General features: G+C 44.8%; 1 protein-coding gene across 1 annotated transcript in view; it reads right to left on the bottom strand.

Annotated features, from left to right (window-relative positions):
* LOC129701436 (dedicator of cytokinesis protein 2-like) overlaps positions 1-25,903 on the bottom strand; it is a 671,641-nt gene that overhangs the window by 397,050 nt on the left and 248,688 nt on the right. The window lies entirely within an intron of this gene.

Raw genomic sequence — 25,903 nt, 5'->3', positions numbered from 1 at the left:
ACAGGGGGGGGACGGAGATGCGATACGTCGAAAAATTGCATCTCCGTCGAGGTTAGTGATTGAAAAAAGTTTCCCCCAATTCCCCACGCCCCCCCCCACCCCCCATAAGACAGACCAAGAAACACTAAACCATATTTAAAATAATAAAAACAGAAAGGGGCAGACAGACTGTTGGTGAGGCAGCCACTTTGGTGGAGCCACCCGATGGAGAGGGACAACTTGCACTTATTAGCAATGTTACAAAATATTGAGATTTAAAAAATCAAGTCTGCAATTTATCCCATCAGATAAAGCATAACAATAAGTTTAATTTGACACCTAATTCACTTTCATATCTCAAGTAATAAAAAAGTTATGGCCATTTTCATACTCGGAAATTAGCATCTTCTTCCCTATTGATTTTCTATGGACATAACAAAAAAGCTGTGATCGTGGACAGTCAAAAGCCCATAACCTTCTTAAAAATTAAGAGAACTGAATGAAATTTTCAGTTATCATAGATTGAACCATTCTGAAACAAATATAAAATAATCTAACTTAGATGACCTGAAATTAAAGCATATAATTAGTTAGTTACCCAATTGTAGCTAATTTCAAACTTCAATTTTACTGGATCTAAACATCTATCCATTTCTTAATAAATGATTAACATTTTTAAATAGCCCAAGTGTCCAAATAATATTCACAAATAATTCACTATAAAACATGATTTTTAAATCTCATTTACATCAATTTATAGGCCAAATGGAAGGAATTTAGTGTTCAATTGCTGTAAATTAAACTCAATTTAAATCGGCTTTCTAGTGGGTTCCTGTGAACGCGCTGGTTTAGAACGTTCACATTGCGCTGGATTTGTGCCCTCAAATGCCCAGAAAAATACTGCGGGATATAAAGAGCCCAAAATGAGCTACTCGCTATAGAAAACGTTATTAACAGGGTTATACACATGCCCCATTTAATGTAAAAATAAGGTACATACCTTTAATTGTTTGCTTTATAAAACCCTGGGGCTGCGAGAGGTTGCGAGTTTAGAGAGTGGCCGCACCAACTACTCTAAAGCCACAGGGGGGGGGCCATAAAAACTAATAATACCTTTTGCGACGGGGTCTTTCAGCGATTTTCCGTTAATGATTTACTATGCTGAACATTTTCGATTGCAACACCCTAGTAAAAATCGCGTTTTAAATCCGCCCCCTCCAAACAGCGCCAAAATCGCGGACATGGCTGGGGCAGATGCTCAGCCACGATTCAGGTAGGTTTTGTAACATACCTGCACTTATCATGTCAATTAACTTACAAACCTGTACGTCTTTGGAATGTGGGAGGAAACCGCGCAGAGAATACCCACGCGGTCACGGGGCAAGCGTACAAACTCCGAACAGACTGCACCCGGGATTGAACCCGGGCCTCTGGTGCTGCAAGCGCTGCAAGGCAGCAACACTACCGCTGCACCACCATCTGACCACATGTTATTCTACAAACTGTAGAATTGGCAGCAAAGAGGGAGATCATTCACCTCACATTATTTCAGTGCCAGCAATGAACAACTATGCATGCTAATTTTATCTACAGTACATGGCTTTGTAGGTTAAGCAATTCAGTGCTCATCGGAGCATTTATTTAAATATTCTCGCCTCCACCATCCTTTGAAGCAGAGAATTCAGGCTGAGAAGGTTTTTTCATCAAATCCCCATTAATCCTTCTGCCATTTAAATTAACTCTTTGTCCCTTAAATATTGACTTTTCTGTCAAGAAAAATAACTTATTTCTCTTTGCCCTTTTTCAGGCCTCTGATAATGTTAAACATCTCAATTAAATCTAATGTCAACCTTCTTTGTTCCCAGGTAAACAAACCCAGCCGACCCCATCTCTCCTCTTAACTATAACTCTCCAAATTTGGCAACGTCCTTGTGATGCTCTCTATAACCTCTCTGGGGTAAAATTATTCACGAGTTTGTCAAGCTATTAAGAGAGGGAGAAATTTGAACCAACATTTTGTGTTCTAAAGTTGTCCTTCTGGTGATGCTGCCAGGGGTTGTGGGTTTATTAAAAGTTAGCTGTATTATAAACACCAAGATGCTTGGAAGATACGAGTCCCTGGAAACAAAGAGATAGCTTCAATACACTCATCTCTCAACAAACTGGCTGATAAACAACTCATGCCCAAAAGAATGCAGTTCCATGTATGAAATAATTAAGTTTCAGCCCTGGAGAGGTTGATGGCCAGTAATTAAAAACTTCTCATCTTGTTCAAGTCTATGTAGACATAAAATAGTACGACTTAACTTTTAGTGATGAGTTCAATTTAAAAGTGCTGCACAAATGGAGCAATCTCTTGCTGTTGAATGCGTTTCAAAGGCGAAACACCATTTTCATGAAGCAACACTGCATCGTGATTTAAGTGCACATGTGTGGGACATCAAATGTACCACACAGTAAGAAATCATTATGTCTTCTGCTCTCCACCAATGTTTAAGTCAACAAATGCTGTGACCACCTTCCTTCTACTGTCTCCATCAGCAAGCTGTTATATTCCTTTCTCCGTCATGCTTTTAGCAAGCTTTCTATTCAAAACTAGTTTAGTTTAGTTTAGAGATACAGCGCAGAAACAGGTCCTTCGGCCCACCGAGTCCGCAATGACCAGCAATCCCCACACACTAACATTATCCTACACACATCAGGGACAGTTTTACATTTATCACCAAACAAATTAGCCTACAAACCTATACGTCTTTGGAGTGTGGGAGGAAACCAAAAAATATCGGAGAAAACCCACGCAGGTCACAGGGAGAACGTACAAACTCCATACAGACAGCACCCATACTCAGGATCGAACACGGTCCCTGGTGATGTAAGGCAGCAACTCCACTGCTGTGCCACCATGCCACACTAAAGCATCTAGGTTATTCTCTTGAAGAACACTTTGCAGCATTTTCACACACTAACCTATCTCCCAGTAAGAAAATATATTCTGAATCCCATATACGATCCATTAACAACTAACTTGGATATTTATCATTTTTATTTCTTAATCTTTCCAACATCCTTCATACATCTAGCTATCAAATAGTTCCTTATTAGATTCTGTAAGATCATCCTTCAGTCTCCCAGAGTGAACAAAGCAGTGATTATATTATTTCCTGTATTCACCTCTGGCATGCATCCTGCAAACCACCAGCCAAATTTCGCAACACTGCCTCGATGTTTTTCTTATCTCTTTTCATAATGTACTGATACCAAAACTAAAGAATGGTTGAATCAGTTTAAAATGTCTCCTTGGTTAGAAGGAATGGGTGAAGTTTCCGGTCGAGACTCTTCTTTAGACTGAAGAAGGGTCTCAACCCGAAATGTCACCCATTCCTTCTAACCAGAGATGCTGCCTGTTACTCCAGCATTTTGTGTCTATCTTTGGTATAAACCAGCATCTGCAGTTTCTTCCTGCATAAAATGTTTCCTTTCAGTTCTTTTCCTCTTAAATGATCGCTGGTGCATTGTTTGCAACCTTGTTAACCAGCCACAGCACCTTTAGTGATTTGTGACATCCATTTAGGCATGGAAAAATGGAAAATAAATTTGAGAAATAATTTGATCGACTAAAGTTACAAAAAGGGATCAAGTTATACAAGAAATGGCTTTGCCATAGACAATGGTCCATGAATGTTCATGTAGAGAGCATGTAGTAGAAACAACTGCAGACCATCTACGTAGAAGCACTCCGAGTACACAAAGTATTACTTGGAACATAGATGTTAAAGGCCATGGAGACAATTGCAATGGGCATGACAAGTTTTTCTTGATAACTACCTTCCTAAACCTGAGATATTCATCACCCACAAGGATAAAGAAGAGAGGCGTGTAAATCACATCACCTCTCTTCTAAGGTGAAACCAAATGTCCTCAGAAATGTTGGCACTTAGAAAGACATACTACTTTGACGAAGTTCTCCTCCTCTCTCCGACGAGGGCTCTGCAACATCATCTCTCGCTGTTTCGTCTACTATTTTCTCAGATTGGGCACAGCAGTTCAAGCAGTGAACATCCTTTTTATTTTTTTTGTGAATACACAATCAAGGCATATTCATTGCTGCAACAATTATCTCCTCATGGAACAATCATTGGTGTTCTCTTCAACAAGCCAGCCCAAAGAAGTTGTGTTCAGTTCATAGTCCCTGCTAATTGAGCTGGCACTGAAATTGGAGCATTGCATTGGTACCTTTACGCCTGGGATCTGATGGGGAAATGTAACAGTGATTTTGTGGCATCTGGTTCAAAGTTTGCTTTCTCATGTCAGATATTGCCTAGGATAGGATCGACCTGATTGGAATGGTAATTTGTGACTGAGCTGCTTATTGTCACAGATAGCAGAAACCAGATGTAAAGTGTAGCCCTTTTGGGTAATAAGAAAATAAGGTCCTGCAGAGTCTCTTTCATGATATGTTTAGACACAACAATGGAGAAAATTGAGCACATGGGCGTCAGTCTCTAAACAGAATGTGATATTAATTTTCCTTTTGTTCCTCATCTTTGAAATGACCATTCTCTTCTGTTGCTGCTTGTGAACAGTTCACACACTCCAACAAGAAACATTTCTGCATATATACAAACAAGTCAATGCTCCCAAGATGTCCAAACCAGTGAATCTTGAATTAATTCCAGGCTGGGTCATTCATAATGAATGTCAGACCCAATGAAGCATATAATTGATCAGCCAATCTCTATGGTACTGTGACCTTTGTCTGGTTCTCCCATAGTCATGCTTCATAATATACTCACAGCTTGATGCACAATCATTTAATCTTTCATTTTATTTCACATTTTACAATTGAAGGTCATAGCAATTCCACATTCTAGAACGATATTCAGAGAGGAGGGTTCCTCGTAGGCCAAGAGGCAAAGCGGCCTGAATGGTTTGTGGTGGCATAGAATGAAGAACCCGATATGTCAAGGACATAGTTACTTTTGAGGGATCATCAAGGTCTTTCTTCCAGCATACCTCTGCTCCTCAGGTCATAAGGTCATAAGGACTAGGAGTAGAATTAGGCCATCAAGTCCACTCTGCCATTCAATCATGGCTGATCCATCTCTCCCTCCTAACCCCATTCTCCTGCCTTCCCCCCATAACATCTGACCCCTGTACTATTCAAGAACTTACCTATCTCTGCCTTCAAAATATCCACTGACGGCCTCTACAGCCTTCTGTGGCAAAGAATTCCACAGATTCACCATCCTCTGACTAAAGTAATTCCTCCTCATCTCCTTACTAAAAGAACGTCCTTTAATTCTGAGTCTATGACCTCTAGTCCTAGTCTCACACCATCCTCTCCACATCCACTCTATCCAAACCTTTCAATTTTCTGTATGTTTCAACGAGCCCCCCCCCCCTCAACCCCCTCATTCTTCTAAACTCCAGCGAGTACAGGCCCAGTGCCAACAAAAACATACATCATAGGTTAACCTACTCATTTCTGGGATCATTCTTGTAAACCTCCTCTGGACCCGCTCCAGAGCCAGCACTTCCTTCCTCAGTTATGGTGCCCAAAATTGCTCACAATTTGTTCCTGGTAAGTTCATTCACATGGGGATGGGGTAGAAAATTATTTTTACTGTTGAAAAACCCATGATTGTCATGGCTGCCACTCTTGAGATACCAAATATACTTATGGTCCTGGGTTTTCTGATGGACCTCAAAGTTCAGATACCGCATTTTCATTTTCCCTTGATGAAATCTGTTGTCACAGATATATGGATCCACCAACAAAGTGTAGCCACTTAGACTGCAGTGAATTAGATCCACAATCTGCTGGTCCATTTGTCAATCTGGTTCTCGTTCTTCTTGGCAGTTAAAGAAGGTTGTGGAGGCCAAGTCAATGGATATTTTTTAAGGCAGAGAGAGACAGATTCTTGATTAGTATGAGTATTAGGGGTTATGGGGAGAAGGCAGGAAAATGGGGTTAAGAGGGGAAAATAGGTCAGCCATGATTGAATGGTAGAGTAGGCTTGATGGGCCAAATGGCCTAATTCTGCTCCTATCACTTTGAATTTATGAATAAACCAAGAATTTTGTTGCAGCTGCCATTTGTGGCGGACTTCAGACCAGCTCAAGCTCCCATGGGTTGGACTAACCACTACCTAATTGGCTCAGTTATTCCCAATGACCTGGTCTCTAAACATTAGCATTAACTGTAACATTGCCCCAAAAAAATAAAGGTTAAAGTTCTCAAAGACATCACATGGGCAGGTGGTCCCAGAAAAAACTGTCACCTTTCAGAGTTCTCATGTAAGCTGCGAGTTTTACAAGTTGTCCTTGAAAACCTGGCATCGTGGGGCAATTGAGAACTTCAATATTCATCTCATTGTGACAATGTTTCCATTGATGCTAATATTTTGTGAGCAGGTCAACAGAGATAACTAAGTGTGATGGTCAGTCCAGCAAACATCAGTGTCTGTAATGACACACGTCATGAGGAAATCTTTGCAATCCCTTGATCAGACAATAGAGTAATCCGATACTTGCCAGTGATTCGACTGGGCATGTTGCCATGATGTCATATGCTTGCGCCTCTGACAAAACAAGGTGTTCAATAAGACAAGGTCATTCCCCAAGAGTAGGACTGCCAGAGTTAATCTATCCTACTCCTTCTGGGTGTACTTGATTCTTGTACTTGCATTTAGGCTATTGAGTACGCACACTGATTCCTAATTACCTAATATCCAGAAAATTGCTTGGTACATTTCCTTTGATAGCTCTGTTGGTAGTGCAGAGGACTCTAGTGGAAACAGAGTCATCCTTAGGTTGCTGGTTCATTTATAGCTTGAATGAGTTGCTCACCTATTATTTTTGTGGGCAGCATGGCGGTTCAGCGGTGTAGTTGCAACCATACAGCGCCAGGGACCTGGATTCGATTCTGCTACGGGTGCTTATCTGTACGGAGTTTCTACATTCTACCCGTGACCTGTGTGGGTTTTCTCCGACATCTTCGGTTTCCTCCCACACTCCAAAGACGTACAGGTTTGTAGGTTAATTGGCTTGGTATGAATGTAAATTGTCCCTAGTGTGTGTGTAGGGTAGCGTTAATGTGCGGAGATCACTGGTTGGTGCGGTCACAGTAGGCCGAAAGGCTTGTTTCCGCCCTGTGTCTCTAAACTAAACTAAACTAAACTAAATATATCTCAGAATCAGTCCCATCCTTTCTTTGCCTGAGTTTGTAAAACCAGAAACAGGATTTACCAACTTCTTGATCGCCAGTTTCAGTAACACACTGGATAAATTCGTCTCACCCTTGGGACAATTTCTCGTCAGAATAATAATTCGATAAGATCGTGGTGGTTCAGTTGAATGTTTGTTTCACAATGCAATTTATTTGAATAAATAAGAAAAGCAGAAGCATCTGACTGACGCGGTTCTGATGTGCTTACGGTTTTTCAATCACATGTGTTTTGATGCGTCAATTTATTCTAACACTATTTGTGCGCAATTTAGCCGGGGAAAAGAAAATTGAAGCATGAATACACTTAGAGCATAACAGTTGTCTGATAAGATATAAAGCAGGGTGTACATTCTGTGATCAGTCGCAGCTGCAAAATCCTCTCGTAATTTGGAATCTGACTTTGAGAACTGCAGTCTACAATCACAGTTAATATTCCCTACACTCTCACTGGCTCACTGTGGCCCACACTGACTCGGGATGGAAGAATCGCTTTCCATCCCAGTGAGCGACTCTTTGTAAAACTGGACAGGAGTTGGTACTGAATAATGGAAATAGAAAACTGCAAATGATTTTGGGGGAAAAAAACAGCACCAAGCCTTTTCTGATAATACTCATGAAGTTTAAAATCCTTGCACAAAGTTGTGCCACATCCAAAAAAGGTATACAGATGCTTCCCTATTTATGATACTTCGACTTATGATATTTCGACTTTACTATGGCGCAAACACTCGGCAACGAAAGCGAGCCGCAGCTCACTTCCGGTTACGTGATCAAATTGTATTAAATGTGTTTTTGACTTGCGATAATTTTGATTTACAATGGATTTATTGGAATGTACCCCCATCGTAGGGCGAGGAGCAGTTGTACTTAATGGTAAAGTATGTTGCAGTTTTCATGTCACTGTGCTGCAATGATATTGCTGACTCCATCAAACTTTTTGGCAGGGACACATGAAAGATTTACAATAAACATCTCAAAGACATCCTGATGCAGCAAGTGACCATTCAGCCTATCATGCCTCTGCTATCTTATTCATCCTGGCCCCCATCTCTTGCCTTCTCCCATTTTATTACACTAAAGAAAAATCTTGCTAACTTTCTCATCCTGTCCCAGTTTATAATCTAAATTCGACAGTCTCGATCCAGTCATGAGGAATGTGATGAAATCACTAGGGGGCGCCGCACGATTGGCAGCCCCGCCAACAGTCTGTTCATTTTTTTGTATATTTTTTATTTATAGTGTGTGTTAAAAGTCCTCCGGTTATAAATGTTCTCCGGTTCGTTTTATGTGGGGGGAGGGGGAGGGGAAGGGGGAGGGTGAGAGGAAAACCTTTTTGTCAGTTTCTTACCTTGCCGGAGATGTTCTTGGTTCTTGGGTCCTCCAAAATATTTAAACTGGAATTTAAACTGGAGGTGGTGAAGAGAGGGACTAAGCCAGAAAGGGTCTAAAGAACACACACTATAGAATTTAACATAAAGCATCCCCACACAGCAGAATCAAAGTTTCCCACTGTGTGGGAAGGCACCAAAGTCAGTCTCTTCCTCCACTGTTCCTCGTGGTCAGGGCCTCCCCGTGCCCTCCGCAGTTGCAGCTACGGGCGGCCCGATGTCCAGGACCGCTCGCCGAGGTGATACAAGTCCGACGTCGGGGCTGCAGGACGTCCGCAGCGGCGTGGACACCAGAGTCGGCCCCCTCTTACCGGAGTCGGCGGCTTCAAAAGTCCGCAGGCCGCGCCGGGTGGAGACTGCTGCTGTAGACCCTCTGCAAGGCGCCCCAGGACTCCACGATGTTGTTCAGCGCCGCCCGCGTTGGAAGTTCTCCGCACCAGAGCTCCAAGATGTTGGAGCAGCGGCCCAACCCTCCGGAGCACCAAACGGCGACCCAGGTAGGCATCGCCCGCTCCGCGGTGACTCCAACGCTGTGCCGCCGCTGTAGCAGCCCCGGTCCGGTTCCCGGTCCCCGGCAGGAAAGGCCGCTCCGATCCAGCTGGAAGGCCGCGAGGTGGGGGGCGAGGATGCGACTCGGAGAAATAGTCGCGTCCCCGCCAGGAAGAGACTGGGAGACGGTTTCCCCCTTACCCTGCCCCCCTCCCCCACATAGAAATGTTAAAGTTTCCCCCAACACAAAACATTAGTCTAACTAAAAATTTAAAAAAGATTGAAATACTGACTGGCTGTAGGTAGAGATTGCTGCAGTGCAGCGCCTCCTCCGTTCCTTTTTATTTCGGATCTAATTCTCCGGTAGCTCTGCGGCCTACCATCAATGGTGCTGAAGGCCTCCTCAGACTGATCTCGGGCCCCATCGCGGGCGTGGACTTGCATCGGAGTCGATCCCATGCCTGGTATCATTCCAACTGCGGCCTGCGACTTTACATCGAGAACTCACAGTCTCGGGAGAGGCCGAGGATGTCGGGAGCTCCAACGATGCAGAAGGTTCGACCAGCCCTGACGCAGGGTTCAATCATCTGGTGTGGGGGAGCTGAGATCCCTCCGATGTAGTTGATGCCCGGCTATGGGAGTCAAGATCATCCCCTCAACAGAGGGCTCGAGGCTCCCAACCGCAGGAGTGCAAAGGGAAGAGATTGAACTTTTTTCGCCTTCCATCACAGTGAGGAATGTGGAGGAGTCACTGTGGTGGATGTTTATGTTAACATTTGTTTTGTGTGTTCTGTTGCTTTTTATTTGTATGACTGACTTAGAAAATGAAATTCCTCGTATGTTTCAAAACATACTTGGCTAATAAAGTATTATTGTGATTGTGAATTGCAAGTGACGCACTAGAATTCTGCTGCCTACTCACTCAGAATTTTATGGCACTGTTTATGCTGACACTGGGTGGAATCTGATCTGGAAACAGCAAAGAATGGCAGAACCTAGCAGAGAATGGGACCCAAGCATTCTGGTCATGGTGCTAGATGATCAAGATCAGTCAATGTATCATTAGATTCCGCTCCATACCGAGGTGGGAGATTGCAACCTTCACGTGGTGCACCCCGTTTCGACTAATGCAATCAACCTGACGTGCACGAACAAATAGATGTAGTGTTTTGGTGTCTTCAAGCTGTGCATACCATACGCAAGAAGAAGAAGACTCAATATCAATTTCTACCAACAATTCAGGATCAAGAGTGACACATAACATTCACATGCAATAAGTGTGATGTTCATTCCAAGCTTGTGTCTGCTTCTGTCTACAAACACAGAGTGGCAATATCATTGCTGACCTTTAGAAGCATTAGTTCCAGTAACCAGCATCCTCCAGCAATATTTTGCAGCTATAAGACATGAAATCCGGAAAAGGTACAGAGAAGACTAACCAGGATGTTATCAACATTCAAATGCTTGAATTTTCAGGATAACTAGACTAAGTTGGGGCCCAGTCACACGGGAGGCCTTGTCCCAGAACGCAACCCTTTCCCCCAACGCAATATTCCACCACTCACCCATAGCTCCTAACTGCACGTGGCTCATTTTCCCTCATCCCCGAGCACTCCCTCCCTCCACCTCCTGCTCATGTGTGAGAGGGGAGGGGGATGGGGAAGTGGGGTGTGTGGTGGGGGTGTTTGGTGTTGGGGGGGGAGGTGATGTGTGTGCCAATGGGGAGGTGTAGGAGAGGGGAGAGGGTGGTGTGGTGCGAGGAGAGGGGGGGAGGGGGTGTGTGGCCAGGGAGGTAGGGGGGAGGGGTGTATGGGGTGGAAAATGTGGAGGGGGGAGGAGAAATGTGTGTGTGTGGGGGCGGAGTGATTGTGGGGGAGGGGTGTGTGAGCAGGGATAGGGGTGTGTGGTGGCGTGGGGTGTGTGTGTGTGGGCGGAGCGGTGTGTGGGGGGGAGAGTGTGTGTGGGCGGGGTGTGTGGGGCGTGGGGTGTGTGTGTGGGGGGCGGTGTGTATGGGGGAGAAGGTGTGTGTGGGGGGGTGATTGTGTGGGGGGAAGGGTAGGGGGGGGGTGATTGTGGGGGGGAAGGGGGGTTTGTGGGGCGGGGAGTTGTGGGTATTGGAGGGTTGAGCTCGGAGAAAAGACGGGGAAGAGCCATGGGGGGAGGGGGGCATCATGGGGGAGGAGCCAGTGAGGGGGACCAGATAGGTATAGATAGATTTGGCTAACTGGGAGACTTTTGCCTGGAGTGCAGGAGACTAAAGGATGGCCTTATAGAGGTTTACAAATTCATGAGAGGTACAGATAAGGTGAATAGTCACAGTCTATTTTCCACAGCAGAGGAGTCTGGAACTAGATAGCATTAGTTTAAAGTAAAGGAAAATAATTAAAAGAAGACCCGAGGGGAAATTTCTTCACACAGAGAGTGCAGGGGATATGGAACAAGCTGCCAGAGGAAGCAGTGGAGGTGGTTACGATGGTGCCATTGAGAGGAACATGGGCCAATCCCAGGCAAATGGCACAAGCTCAATTATAAAACTTGATCAGCAGTTACGAGTCGGGATGAAGGCCCATTTCTCTGCTGCACGAGTCTATGACTATTGATGGTATTCACACCTCTTTGTAAATCCCCTTCCCCGCATACTTTTTCCTTTTTAATTTGGACACCCAGGAACAGAAATCTGGCAGACACCACAAGAATACATTGGCTGGAGGAACTGTACAATGCTAAACACCTTGCTTTGGCATTGCCACACAGATCCCAGATTACATTAGTGCTGACATCTTATTATATTGACCGCAGCATCTGACCAACGATAAAAACACTGATTAGCGTGTTCACATGGTGATGCTTCGTGAGGCAGGCTCTGGCTGACGTCAATTGCTACTGAATGAACATTAAATAATGTGGTGCAAGAATGGGCCATTCAGTCCTACGTGCCAGTATAAAGAGTATAGTTTACAGTATAAACCTTAAGAGTATATAGCGGTGGAGGACACCATGGCTATGCTTGGCCAGGCCGAACCTGCAACATCGCCAGGACAACAGAGCTTCACGGTCAGATCCAGATCCCTGCACTTACAACATCTGGGACTTGAAAATGGCGCCAAACTGGTTACCAGTGTATAGACAATAGACAATAGGTGCAGGAGTAGGCCATTTGGCCCTTCGAGCCAGCACCGCCATTCAATGTGATCATGGCTGATCATCCCCAATCAGTACCCCGTTCGTGCCTTCTCCCCATATCCCCTGACTGCTATTTTTAAGAGCTCTATCTAGCTCTCTCTGGAAAGCATCCAGAGAACCTGCCTCCACCGCCCTCTGAGGCAGAGAATTCCACAGATACTGTACTACTGCTATACACTTCTACTGTTTCTGAGATGTGTGTACATGCTTAGGTACAGTGATACTTGTGTTGAACTGTACACAAACATTATTTCCACTGTACCTCGGTACATGTGACAAATAAAGCACCTCACCATACCAGTTGATCTTGCCTCAGTGTCACCTTCCAGCAGTAATCTCATATCCCTTGATTCAAGCAAAGCAAAATGTAAAATTCTCTCAATCTCTATCCTGAATAAACTCAACTACTGCCCCACCACAGGCCTCTCGGGCAGAGAGTTGCAAAGATCTACCTCCTGTGGGTGAAGAAATTGCATCTTCAACAACAAATGGCAGTCAGTAGTATTGCTGCTGGCTCAGTAGTCCAGAGAAGAAAGTTGTCACCTTTGAAGCAGGCACCACAGAGTTGATAGACAGCAAGTGGGAACATGCAGGTACATCTGCTGTACTGCAATAGCTGCATTCCTAAAAAGACTCGTGATACAGAGAAACAAATGTGTCAACGGAGAAAAGAGAGTTGTGGGGTAGTGAATTATCGACTCACAACAACCAAGGTATTATTTTCCCTGCAGGATTTTGAAAAATCAAAGGATTATTTTAACACCAGCTTTAAGTTTATTTCTGTCATTGCAAGCTAAAAAATAGCAAAGGCTGCATGTTACATTGTTCAGAGTATCATTACACAAGAGTCAGTAAAAGTGATGCATGTCAATTTCAATGACTGCTTATGGTGAAACTGAAGGGCTCTGTTCATAAGAGACAATAAGGTCAAGTGATAGGAGCAGAATTAGGCCATTCGGCCCATCGCCCACGCTGCCATTCAATCATAGCTGATCTATCTCTCCCTTCTAACCACATTATCCCGCCTTCTCCCCATAACCTCTGTTACCCCATAACCATAATTACTGTGGGAAGTTCATTCAGAAGCATTTTTTTAATTTCTATAAACTGATTTTCTTTGCAAAATGGCTTTTTTTGCATATCAATTTACAAACTTAATGTTTCTAAATAGTTCTCTAGTTCCCACTTGAAACCGTGTTAAGGGCCTGTCCCACTTAGGAGACCTAAACAGCAACCTCTGGTGACCTTTCCCACCACCCAAGGTTTCCATGAGGTCACAGGTGGTTTTGGTCACTCTCCCTAATGGTCAAAAGTGGTTTCCGCATGGTCGAGGCTTCATCTAGGTTGCTGCTATTTTTTCATCATGATTAAAACCGGCCTCGACTAAAAATAGGCTGCCGTTTTAAAAATCGATAATTTTTTTGTTACAGGTTGTAGGTTACCTCGACCTTGATTTTTTTTTGGGTGGCGGGCAAGGTCACCAAAGGTTGCTGTTTAGGTCTCCTAAGTGGGACAGGCTCTTTATAACAAATTTGTCCAGGTTACCATGGATAGTGTTCCCTAATTCCACATCCGTGTTGTATCCAATTTGCGGTGAGGAAACACACGATGAAGTAGAACTACCTGTCCTCGCTCAAATTCTCTGCCTCACATCTCAGACATCCTAGTTCAAAGCCCTTTCTGACTTACAAGAGGCAGGGAGCATAAACATGTTCATCTTACAATTCTCTTACAACTACGGTGATCATGACCTTATCTTGTATTGAAAACCATGTCTTTCCCTGAGCTCTTCCTCGTTGCTGAGCTGTATGAATACCAACAAGAAGACATCCCACTACTGGAGCTGCTGTTCACAAACATCAATGCTGATGTTGCCATTTCCCCACGGTTGAGGGCTTCTTACATGTGGAAGCTGCACATGCTCAGAGACAAGCCTTGAATGACCTATAGTTGGAACTAACATGGCTATTCTGACCTCGAGCCGTGTCTATCTGGAGTTTGTATGTTCTTTCTGGTACCATGCGTGTCTCCTCGGTGCTCCAGTATCCCTCCTGATGCCAAACATGTACTTATTGGGAGATTAATTGGCCAGTGTAAATTGCCCCTAGTGTACATTGCTGGTAGAATCTGAAGGGAATTGACATGAGAATAGAATTGAGATCAACATTTTCCAGGAGATATTTTGAATTGTTATCTCTGAAACGTTGGAGATTGAGGGGTGACCTGATAAAACTATATATAATTACAAGAGGGTGAGAGAGGGTAGATGTTCAGAAACTTTATACCATGGCGGAAATGTGAAAGATTAGAGGACTGCTTTAAGATCAGAGGGGGAATATTTAAAGGAGATGTGCTGGGCAATTTTTTTTACAATGTGGTGGGTACGAAGGACATGTAATCAGTGTGTTCCTCGATGCAGATAGAATTGTGGCATTTAAAAAGGCTTTTGGATATGCATATGGATATGCAAGGAATGGATGAATCTGGATCATATGCAGGCACAGGGGATTAATGTAGGTTGGTGTCATATTCAGTAGACATCGTGGGCTGAAGGATTGGTTCCTGTGCTGTACCATTCAATGTTCTATATTCTGGGACTGAATGTGAAAATCCAGTCAGGCCTTTTATTGCATTACTGCGCTGTGGGTGTGCTGCATGGTCAGTAACAATATCCTTCAGAGTCACAATTCCTGTCTCTCTTCACAGCAAAGTACAGAAATTCCCATCACATAAATTCAAAGAAGAGCAGGGGGGGGTGTCATTAGTACACTGGCCAATATGTATCATTCACCTCTGGTTATTAAACCACAACGTTTGTGGGCCTAACCATTTAGGATGTGGGAGCTTGCTCTTTACATTGTTTTGTTTTCTACAGTGCAACAGTGGCTGCACATTAAATGTATTTTGTCAGCTCCAAAACACATGGGGTGTTGTGAAAGGGTCACAGTGGGCACCACATAAATGCAGGCCTTCCATTTCCTTTGACAGTCTTGTTCATTTTAAAATGATGGTAGACTTGATAGGCTTGTGGGCTATGAGATTTATGAGATTAGCAAGGAGTTGTAAAGACTTGCCATTGCAATAAAACTGTTAACAGCAGAAGGCCCATCACTCCAATGAGCAGAGGAAGCCAAGGTCCAGGTTAACAGGACACTGAAGGTCGATAAGGTTGTAAAACGCTCATCAAAATTGTACGATGTAAAAGTGAGGATGCAATGAACTGCCCATATAAAATCTTAATATGATTACTGTGAGAATAGGGTGTGCAGTATTGGAGGCACAAGAGTCTGCAGAAGCTGGAAACTAGAGCTAATGGTGAAACTCAGCAGATCAGGCAGCAACTTTAGCAGGAAATGGATAGTTGACATTTTGTGTTGAGACGCTTCATCTGAAGTCTAGGTTAGAATCTAGATGAAGAGTCCAGACCTGATACATAACTATCAATTTGCCTCCACAGTTGGAAATTGCCGGATCCACAAAGTTCATATTGCAGCTCTTCTGTTCTTGCTACTTTTTCTGGTGAGTTTTGAGAGGGCCCAAGACTGAGTGAACAGGATTCCGAGTTGTTATAGAGTTATGAAATCATTCATCATGGAAACAGGCCTTTGGTCCTCACAGTCAATGCCAACCAGCGAGCACCCAGATACACTAATCGTATACTCAAATCATTGAATTCACTCCACATTAACTGCAATGAAAGGCCTGTTGGACTTAGAACATAGAATAGTACAGCACAGGAACAAGTCCTTCAGCCCACAATGTCTGCGCTGAATAAGATGCCAAGCTAAATTAATCTCCTCAGCCTGCATGTGATTTAGCTCCCTCCATCCTCGGTCACATTAACTGCAGCACAGCAGTAGAGTTGCCAGAGACCCAGGTTCGATCTTGACTATGGGTGCTGTCTGTACGGTGTTTGTACGTTCTCCCAGTGACTGTGTGGGTTTTCTCTGGGTAATCGAGTTTCCTCCCACATTCCGAAGATGTGCATGTTTGTAGGTTAATTGGCTTTTGTAAATTGCCCCTGGTCTATAGGATGTAAAACTGGATCTAACATAGAATTAGTGTATGTGTATTAGTTTGTTAGCGTGGTCTAGGTACGGGCGGCACGGTGGCACAGCGGTAGATTTGCTATATTACAGCGCTTGCAGCGCCGGAGACCCGGGTTCAATCCCGACTAAGGATGCTGTCTGGTGCCCAATCTTCTCCAAGATCTTCAGTTTCCTCCCACACTCCAAATACGTACAGGCTTGTAAGTTAATTGGCTTGGCTTTGTATAGTCGGTATAAGTGTAAATTGCCCCTAGTGTGTGAAGGCTTGTGTTAATGTGCAAGGATTGCTGGTCGGTGCGGATTCGGTCGGCCGAAGGGCCTGTTTCCATGCTGTATCTCTAAACTTAGACTAAACTGAAATGAACTTTTCACAAATTTGACCACTCATCAACACACTGGTTTACAACAGAGAATTAATCAGCCAACTTGCATGTTGTTGGGATCTGGGAGGAAAGTGGAGCACCCGGAGGAAACCCACATGGTCACAGTGAGAATGTGCAAACTCCACATAGGTAGCACCCGAGGTTCACTGAACCCAGGATTGAACCCAGATCATTGGAACTCAGACACAGCAGCTCTATTAGCCAGTCTGTGTATCAATAAGAATAAGATGCTTAAAAAGTGTGTTTTTTTATTGTTAGTTTATGCTATGGAAGTTGAGTTTAATTTATAGATACAGCACGGAAACAGGTTCTTCAGCCACTGAGTCCGTGCCTACCAGCGATCGCCATACACTAGCACTATCCTACACACATTAGGGACAATTTACAATTTTACCAAGCCTATTAGCCTACAAACTTGTACGTCTTTGGAGTGTCGGAGGAAACCAGAGCACCCGGTGATAACCCACACAGGCCATGTGGAAAACGTACAAACTCCATACAGGCAGCAGCCATAGTCAGGATCAAACCCGGGTCTCTGGCGTTGTAAGACAGCAACTTTACCATTGCACCACTGTGCTGTTGTAATCATCAAGATCGCGTGTAAGCAGAAATGAACTGTATTGACTGGCTGAAGGTTCCAGACAAGCAATATAAGAAATTAAAAAATTAGGGCAGCAGAATTCTTACACAAAGGGTTGAGTTGTTTTGCGTTTAAGCTTGTGGCCATAAATGTTTTGTGACCTTACATTGTGCAGTGCACACATACTTTACATCAATGGGTTACAAACATGCTGCATTTGGATGAGATCAAAATCCAGTGCAATGAGGGTGACCCTTCTTCCTTGCACCACAGAGCAGGGTACAGAAACAATTGAAGCTGAAGCCCTCGAGGGCCAGAGGACATAGGTTCAAGGTGAAGGGGGAAAAGATTAAATGGGAATCTGAGGGGTAACTTTTTCACACAAGGGGTAGTGGGTTTATGGAACAAGCTGCCAGGGGAGGTAGTTCAGGCAGGGACTATCCCACCATTTAAGAATCTGTTCATGGATAGGGCAGGTTTAGAGGGATTTGGACCAAATGCAGGCAAGTTGGACAAGTGTAGCTGGGACATGTTGGCTGGCGTGGGCAAGTTGGGCCGAAGGGCCTGTTTCCACACTGAATCACCCGATGACGCCAAGATGATGAGTCAGTATATTCATGATGGGAGAAAGGAATTAAGAAGCAGGATTTTTAAAATTCGCATAAAGACTTGGCATTTACAGATTAAAGATTGTGTATGATTATGAAGACAGAGCATACATTATCTCCATGTTCACTTATATTTCCAATCCATTCAATTTCTCTGATGCCAGGCCTCCGTGTGTAAAGTGGCTGCTCTCAACCCAATAACAAGTACCTATGTTCCCAATTAAGTCGTCAGAAAAAAAAATCTTTCTTTTGTGGTCTTAAACAAATACTTTGCAAGTCAGGAACCCTAAGGGGAAATTAAGGGAGAGGAACTAGGCTGCAAATTAAGTGAATACAACCTGTTTTTGTACGTGATGGATTGATGTGGTATGCATAATTAACTAATTCATCAGTTATTAATATCCATGTAATTTGAGGGGTATTAAATCATTCCAAAATATTCCTAATGATTTAGCACAGCAGAAACTGTGCTGATTGATCCGAATCTCCAGTTTAATTATCATTAATCGATAGTTGTTACAAGAGCTTTATTTAATCAAGGAAAGAGCGTTCACATCACGGCCCTGTTTCCACCAATCTTTCCACCACCACGCACAAGAAGCACAAGAAGTGACAAGACAGACTCCATTGTGTGCAGATGCCAAGAAGCGTGTTCAGCTCTGGCTGAACAACTTCTAATCTTGTGTGTGGATTCGATAAATTGGAGATTTAATCTTGTAAATGCAAAATGGTTTGGCAAGAAAGGCAGATACATTATGGCAGCAGTGCAGTACCAGGCAATATGTGCTCCAAGAGAGGACTTATTCAGTTGCCCACCAGGCCAATGCTTCTGGAGCTTTGTACATATCAAGTCCAATGCCTGCTGTGTCATTATCATGTTGTTGGGTGCTAGTGGAAAGTGGTCAAAGGGAAATCTGCAGCCAATTCTGTGCCACTGAGGTCTACTTGTAGGTGGTTCCAAACAATGAATTCCATGTTCTTCGACCAGGTTCCCTTTAAGTAACAACAACCAGCCCTCACTTTCATTGTGAGGTCTTTGCTTGTACAAGCACAAATGCAATTGAATTTTCTGGAAATGACGCCAAACATGCAACACCATCTCACTGTGTGCATGGACTCGCTGTCGTGCCATGGCATCTACAACTATTAGAACATATAACATATGTACAGCACAGGAACAAGTCCTTCAGCCAACAATGTCTGTGCCAAACATAATGCCTAGTTGATCGAATCTCATCTGCTTGCTTAGGATCTGGATCCCTCCATTTCCTGTTTATCCATGTGCTTACCAAAAAATATATATTATTCAGTCTGAAGAAGGGTCTCCACCCGAAACGCCATCCATTCCTTCTCTCCAGAGATGCTCCCTGTCCTGACGAGATACTCCATCATTTTGTCTATCTTTGATTTAAATTAGCATCTGCAGTCCTTTCCTAAACTCAGTCCAGTCCTTTCCTAAACTCAGTCCTCAACCGAAGAACAGACATACTGCTTATCAAAAAACACCACTATCGTATCTGCTTCCACCATTAACTCTTGTAGCATATTCCAGACACTCACCACTCATAGCATTCTCTATGATGCGTCCCGTATGCTGGCCTCAGGAGAAATATCATGAACTTTCCTCATTGTTTTCAGCAAATGAATTTCCAGCTAAAATTCTTCCACAGAACATACATACACATTGACGACATAATGGTTATGTCTTCTTAGACATAAGAATGTCTCAGGCCCTATGTATAAAATTTAAAAAACATTGCTTCCAAAGGATTCTTTGCATCTTTATAGGTGTGACAGGAGTTGTTTACAACCGAGGAACAGTCTTAAGTCATGGTTCAAATTTCAAGGTAAAGGATGCGGTCATTTAAAACCAAGCAGTGTTGAAATTTATTCGTTTGGAGTTATCTACCTCTGGGGAATGTAGGAGCCTGATCAAGAGAAGTATTCAAAGCGGAGGTAGATATAATTTTGAAAGATCTTGAAATTGAAGGTTACGAGGAAGTCAGGAGGAGTTAAGGCCTGTGACAGATTAACTTGATAATACTGAATGGCAAGCCAGGCTTGAGAGACCAAGTCTCCCACTCCTGATCCTATTTTCTGGTGTTTATGTAAGAAAGAACTTATTTCCCAATCAAATACTTCTCACATGAATCGTAACAGTAATGTAGGGAATGGCACGACTGCAGCCTATTTACAACCAAAAGTACATATGATAATAATCAGATCATTTGCTCTAGTGAATTCTGCTGAGGGATAAATATCAGTCAGAAACAAAGCAGACAATTCCCAATTCTGCTTCAAGTAAAAACAACAGACTATTATTGATATGTTCCAAAAATGTAACTCTAAATAGTGTTTAAGAATGAACTGCAGATGCTGGAGAATCGAAGGTACACAAAAAAAGCTGGAGAAACTCAGCGGGTGCAGCAGCATCTATGGAGCGAAGGAAATAGGCAACGTTTCGGGCCGAAACCCTTTTTCAGACTGAAGAAGCCTGAAGAAGGATTTCGGCCCAAAACGTTGCCTATTTCCTTCGCTCCATAGATGCTGCTGCACCCGCTGAGTTTCTCCAGCTTTTTTTGTGTACCTAACTCTAAATAGTCTTGTGCAAAGAATTCGACCATTGTGCTTTGTCCCGATTTTAATTTAAGATTCCCTATCGGCTCCACCTGAAAGAGCAGATAGGCTTGAGTATGCTTTAATGGAAGGAGGGAAGCTCATGCACTGTACCTACGTCTCCCTGGAGTGACCTGAACTCTCAACTTATTTTACTGATTATAGATTGGCTACTTCATACTAGCCAATTATAGTGCTTGTTAGTAGTGACTCTGCCTAGTATGTGCTTTATATTATCAAGAGCTTGCCTACGCTAGTTAGTATTAGTAGGTGCTAAGAAATGTAATGTCCTGCAGATCTTTGCTGCAAGTAGATTTAATAAACATGTGTTGTGTCTTGATAGGTGTTCAACTCAACTCATTACATGGTGTCAGAGAGTGAGTTTTGCCCACTTTGTTCATGTTTATCTGGTTTTGTTTTGTTTTGATTAGTTTGTGTGTCTACTACCTCCATCATGGCAAATTTGAGTTGCCGTCCTAGTCCTCTGATCTTTGACCCTGACATTGCTGAACACTGGCATCTGTTCGAGCGCGACTACATTCATTGTGCTTGCATCGTTCATCGCAATAATCAGTTCTGTGTTGCTTATGGGAAAGCCTGTAATTTCTACAAGAAGACAAACCACTTTGCACGACGCTGCCGTTCCCGTGTGAATCAAGCAGCTTCAAGGACAAGCCTGCACCTGCTACACATGAGCTTGCCGATAATGAGTTCCAAGAGCCTGACTTGCCATCCCCCTCTCCGCTTCCAGAAAGTGCAGATACCAGTTCCGCCATCCACTCTCTCCCCCTTCCTCTTACGAGCAACTTGACCCCGAGCTATCCATGTTTGTGAATAACAGGCCATTGATCGTGAAGGTTGATACAGGCGAAAAATGAAACGTCATCACATTAACAGAGTTGTAAAAAATTCGCAATGCTGAACGTATTAAAAATGCCTCCGCCACACTTGGGGCTTATGGGGGGGGGGGGAGGGAAGAAGAAAGGAAGAGGTGGCCAAAGGGCTGAGGGAGAGCTAAGAAGGGGAGGAGAAAGTAACGACTACCTGAAACTAGAGAAGTCAATGTTCATACCACTGCGGAGTAAACTGCCCAAGCAAAATATGAACTGCTGCTCCTCCAATTTACTGTGGTCCTCACTCTGGCCAAGGAGGAGGCCCAGGACAGAAAAGTCGGATACAGAATGGGAGGGGGAGTTGAAGTGCTGAGCCACCGGGAGATCAGGTTGGTTATTGCGAACCGAGCAGAGGTGTTCGGCGAAGAGATCGAAGTGACACACAGAAAAGCTTCTTTGACAAATCCAGTGAGCCACTTCAACCTCTCACACGTGGACAAGTAGTCCGTCTCCAGACCAACTAGGGCCATGCATGTCTGGGTGACATCTACTGTCCTTCCAAAGAACCGCGCTCTTATCTGGTTGAAGCTGACGGAGCCATCTACAGATGCAACCGTCAACATATCCTTCCGGTGAAGGAACCGCGTCATGCAACTTCGCGTCACGGTCGGTCCCGCAACCCCGCTGCCAACTAGCGTTTCCACCGCGTCCTCCCCGTAGCGTTTGGTGACCAGCTCGGCTATCTCATCACCCTCCCTGCCTGTCGGGTCACCAGTCATTTCCCCATTCCCTCCCCGGCATTTTCTCCGGTGAAAGGAGGTGAGGCGGATTCGTACTGCCCACGGGCCGAACGGGTTTGCAGGCCACCCATTAGATACGGTCATTTTGTGTAATATTACAAACTTCCCAAATGTGTTATTAACATTCCACCTATATTGCTTAGCCACTGATACTTCCTTGTTTTTTTCAACTTCATACTAGCCAATTATGGTGTTTGTTAGTAGTGGCTCCATCTAGTATGGGCTTTATATTATCAAGAGCTTGCCTACGCTAGTTAGTATGAGTAGCAGCTCGGAGATGTAATGTCCCGCAGATCCTTGCTGTAAGTAGATTTAATAAACATGTGTTGTATCTTGATATGTGTTTGGTTCAACTCCTTACACTGATTAATAAAAGGTCACCAGTGAACCACAGTTGATCAGATGCTACACTTTTTGACTATTACCAAGGGGTACTTGTGGGAATCATCACTAAGGCTAGCCACTATCCCAATGCTTGCATTACACACAAGAAACTGCAGTGCAGGGACTCAGGGAAGCATCTCAGCCAAGCCGGACTCCACCTTTGAAAATAAAACAAGATTGCAGATGCTGGAAAGCTGAAATGAAAACAGAAATGCTCCAAACACCCAGCAGATAAGACACCAGAGTAAACAAAAAGACCCATTGTTAGAATTCATAAAGAGCCTTTGACCTGAAATTTTAATTCTGGATTCCATCCTTACCCAAGAGCCAAGCTGAAACATTTGGCTGATTCTCCCTTCCCTATAGCCCCGTACAATTGTCTGCCCTGCAATCAATAATGGACCTGAATAAACACTGGAGAGGTTCAAACAGGGAGTAAGAAAAATTGACAGGGCCTAAAGAGGCCAGGAACTGCCAACGGCAAAAGGAGTGAAAGAAAATCCAGTTTCTTTATATGTACAATAAAACAAGAGAGTAACTAGGGAGAAGGTAGAACCACTCAAGGATAAAGGATGGAATTTATGGTTCAAGTCAGAGAATGTAAGGGAGGTACTAAACTAGAACTTTGCATGTGTATTCACCAAGGGAAAGGACATGGAGAATCATCCAAGCATGACAGGATATAATAATACGCTGAGACAGTTTGAGATGAAGAAGGAAGTGGTGATGGGTCTTTTGAAAGGCAGTAATGTGGGCCAATCTCCAGGACGTGATGTGATCTACCCCAGTTTATTAAGGGAGGCAAGAGAGGAGATAACAGGGGCTTTCAAAATGATTTTTGGATCCTCTCTAGCCACAGGTGAGGCCCCAAAGGACTGGAGAATACAAAAAGTTGTTCCTTTGCTTAAGCACTCGAGATAATCCAGGGAATTATGAGGTGGGGGAGCCTCAGTGGTAGTGAAGCAATTGGAGAGGGGGTGGGTGGGGTGTGGGGGAGGGGGGTGGGGGAGAGGAACGTTGGGGGGAGGGGTGGGGGGAGGGGGGTGTGGGGGAGGGGGGGTGTGTGGGGGGGGTTTTGTGGGGTGTGGGGGGGGGTGGGGTGAGGGGGGGGTGGGGGGGAGGGGGTGGGGGTGGGGTGGGGGGGGTGTGGGGGGGAGGGGGGTGTCTGGGAGAGGAATGTTGTGTGGGGGGGGTTGTGGGGAGGGGGGTGTGGGGAGGGGTGTGTGGAGGGAGGGGTGTGGGAGGAGGGGGTGTGGAGGAGGGGGGTGTGGGGAGGGGGTGTGTGGAGGGGGTGGGGGAGGGGGTGTGGGGAGGGGGTGTGGGGAGGGGGTGTGGAGGGGGGGGGGGAGGGGGTGTGTGGAGGGGGTGTGGGGAGGGGGTGGTGTGGGTGGGGGAGGGGAGTGTGGGGGGGGAGGGGTGTGGGGAGGGGGTGTGGGGGGGTGTGGGGGAGGAGGAATGTGTGGGGGAGGGGGGTGTGTGGGGGAGGGGTTTGTGGGGAGGGGGGGTGTGTGGGAGGAGGGTGTTATGGGGAGGGGGGGTGGGAGGGGGGGGTGTGTGGAGGGGAGGGGAGGGGGGTGTGGGGGGGGGCGAGTTGGAGGGGAAGGGAGGTGGGGAGGATTTTGGAGGGGAGGGGTGAGGTTGTGGATGTGGGGTGGGGGGTGGGTGAGGGGAGGGTGTGGGAGGAGGAGTGTGGGGGAGGGGGCGTGGGGGAGGGCGAGGTAGGGGAGTGTATGGGGGGGGGTTGTGTGGGGGATGGGGGGGAGAGGGTGGGGGGGAAGAGGTTTTGTGGCGGAGGGGAGGTGGGGAAACGGGAGGTGGGGGAGGGGGTGTGTGTGGGGGAGTGGGGTGTGTGGGGGGTTGGGAGAGGGGGCTGTGGGGGAAGGGGAGGGGGGGGGGGGGGAGGGGAACCTTCAAAACCTTCATAACGTTTGTACTATTTCACCGATCGTAACAAAACTTATTTAACTTGCAGCAGAGGAGAAAGGCGAGTAAGGTGGCGAAAAATCGTAGCGCTGTGGGGATCATTTTTTGCGCAAATTTAATTACAACGTAGACAGGAAGTGGTCAAGATGAGAGTTTAGTAATATCTAGATGAGAGGTGTCGATGGGACAGATATTCAGAACCTTTTCCTCAGGGTGGAGATGTCAATGACTGGAGGGCATAGTTTAAAGATCAGAGATGGAAAACTTAAATGAGATTGGTGGGGCAAGTTTATTTTTACACACAGTGCTTGGTGCCTGGAATGCGCTGCATGGGTGACAATGGAAGCAGATATAATACTGGTGTTTTAGAGGCTTTTAGATTGGTGCGTGGATATACAGTAAATGGAGGAATATGGATCATGTGGAGGCAGTTGAGATTAGTCTGTCTTGTTATCATATTCAACATGGTCATTGTGGGCTGAAGGGCCTGTTCATAAGTGATCGGTGCAGAATTAGGTCATATGGCCCATCGTTTACTTCAAATGATCTATCTTCCCCTCTCAACCCCATTCTGCCTTCTCCCCAAAACCCCTGACGCCCGTACCAATCAAGAATCTATCTATCTCTGCCTTAAAAATATCCATTGACATGGCCTCCACAGCCCCCTGTGCAGCTGCACTGTTGAACGTTCTACATTCTATGGAACTCTCTGGCTTCTCATCTGTTTTGGAATGTCACCCGTCACTTAGCAATTGGGGAGATCACTCCAGACATTTTTTTTAACCTATTTAAGTGGATGTAAAAGTTTTGTTTTAATCCATCAGTGCCACACACGAAGGGTGTTAAAAGAAAAGCAAGAGACATTTTCACCGCCTCCTTCTCTCCACCTCCTTGCAGTTTCGAGGTGTGAAAAGGGCTTCATTACATCTCCCACGCTCTGTGATAATCCCTGGTAAATGGAGGTCTGCGGGCTGCAATCATACTGGCCAATTGTGTTTATCTGAGAGCGTAAGAAACTCATTTAAAATACATTCATCCTTTCCTAAAATCACACATTGTACAAACAAGTGAACTCCTGTCCGACAGGTATTTGTTACCATTATGACGGTAGCTGTACTGGTGCATTCTAGCTAATGTTTACTAACATCTGATATCAACCCATTAGTTTTCATTTTATTGAAAATACATTTGCTTTTGATAATATTGCAAGCTGCAGAGTTCCCCCGCAATGCCATCCCATCCTCGTTTGATAGAGATTTACAGCAAGGAAACAAGCACTTGGTACATGCCGATCATTACCTCCCATTCACATTAATCCAAGCATAATCTAATTAAAAAAAAATTCTCCCCACATTCCCGTCAACTCCCTTCTCACTAAGGCAAACTTACAGCAACCATTCAATCGACAATAGGTGCAGGAGTAGGCCATTCGGCCCTTCAAGCCAGCACTGCCAAACAAT

The sequence above is a fragment of the Leucoraja erinacea genome, chromosome 11, assembly GCF_028641065.1.
Source record: "Leucoraja erinacea ecotype New England chromosome 11, Leri_hhj_1, whole genome shotgun sequence".
Taxonomy (NCBI): domain Eukaryota; kingdom Metazoa; phylum Chordata; class Chondrichthyes; order Rajiformes; family Rajidae; genus Leucoraja; species Leucoraja erinaceus.
The sequence above is the reverse complement of the archived record's forward strand: the minus strand, read 5'-3'. Positions and strand labels throughout refer to the sequence as shown.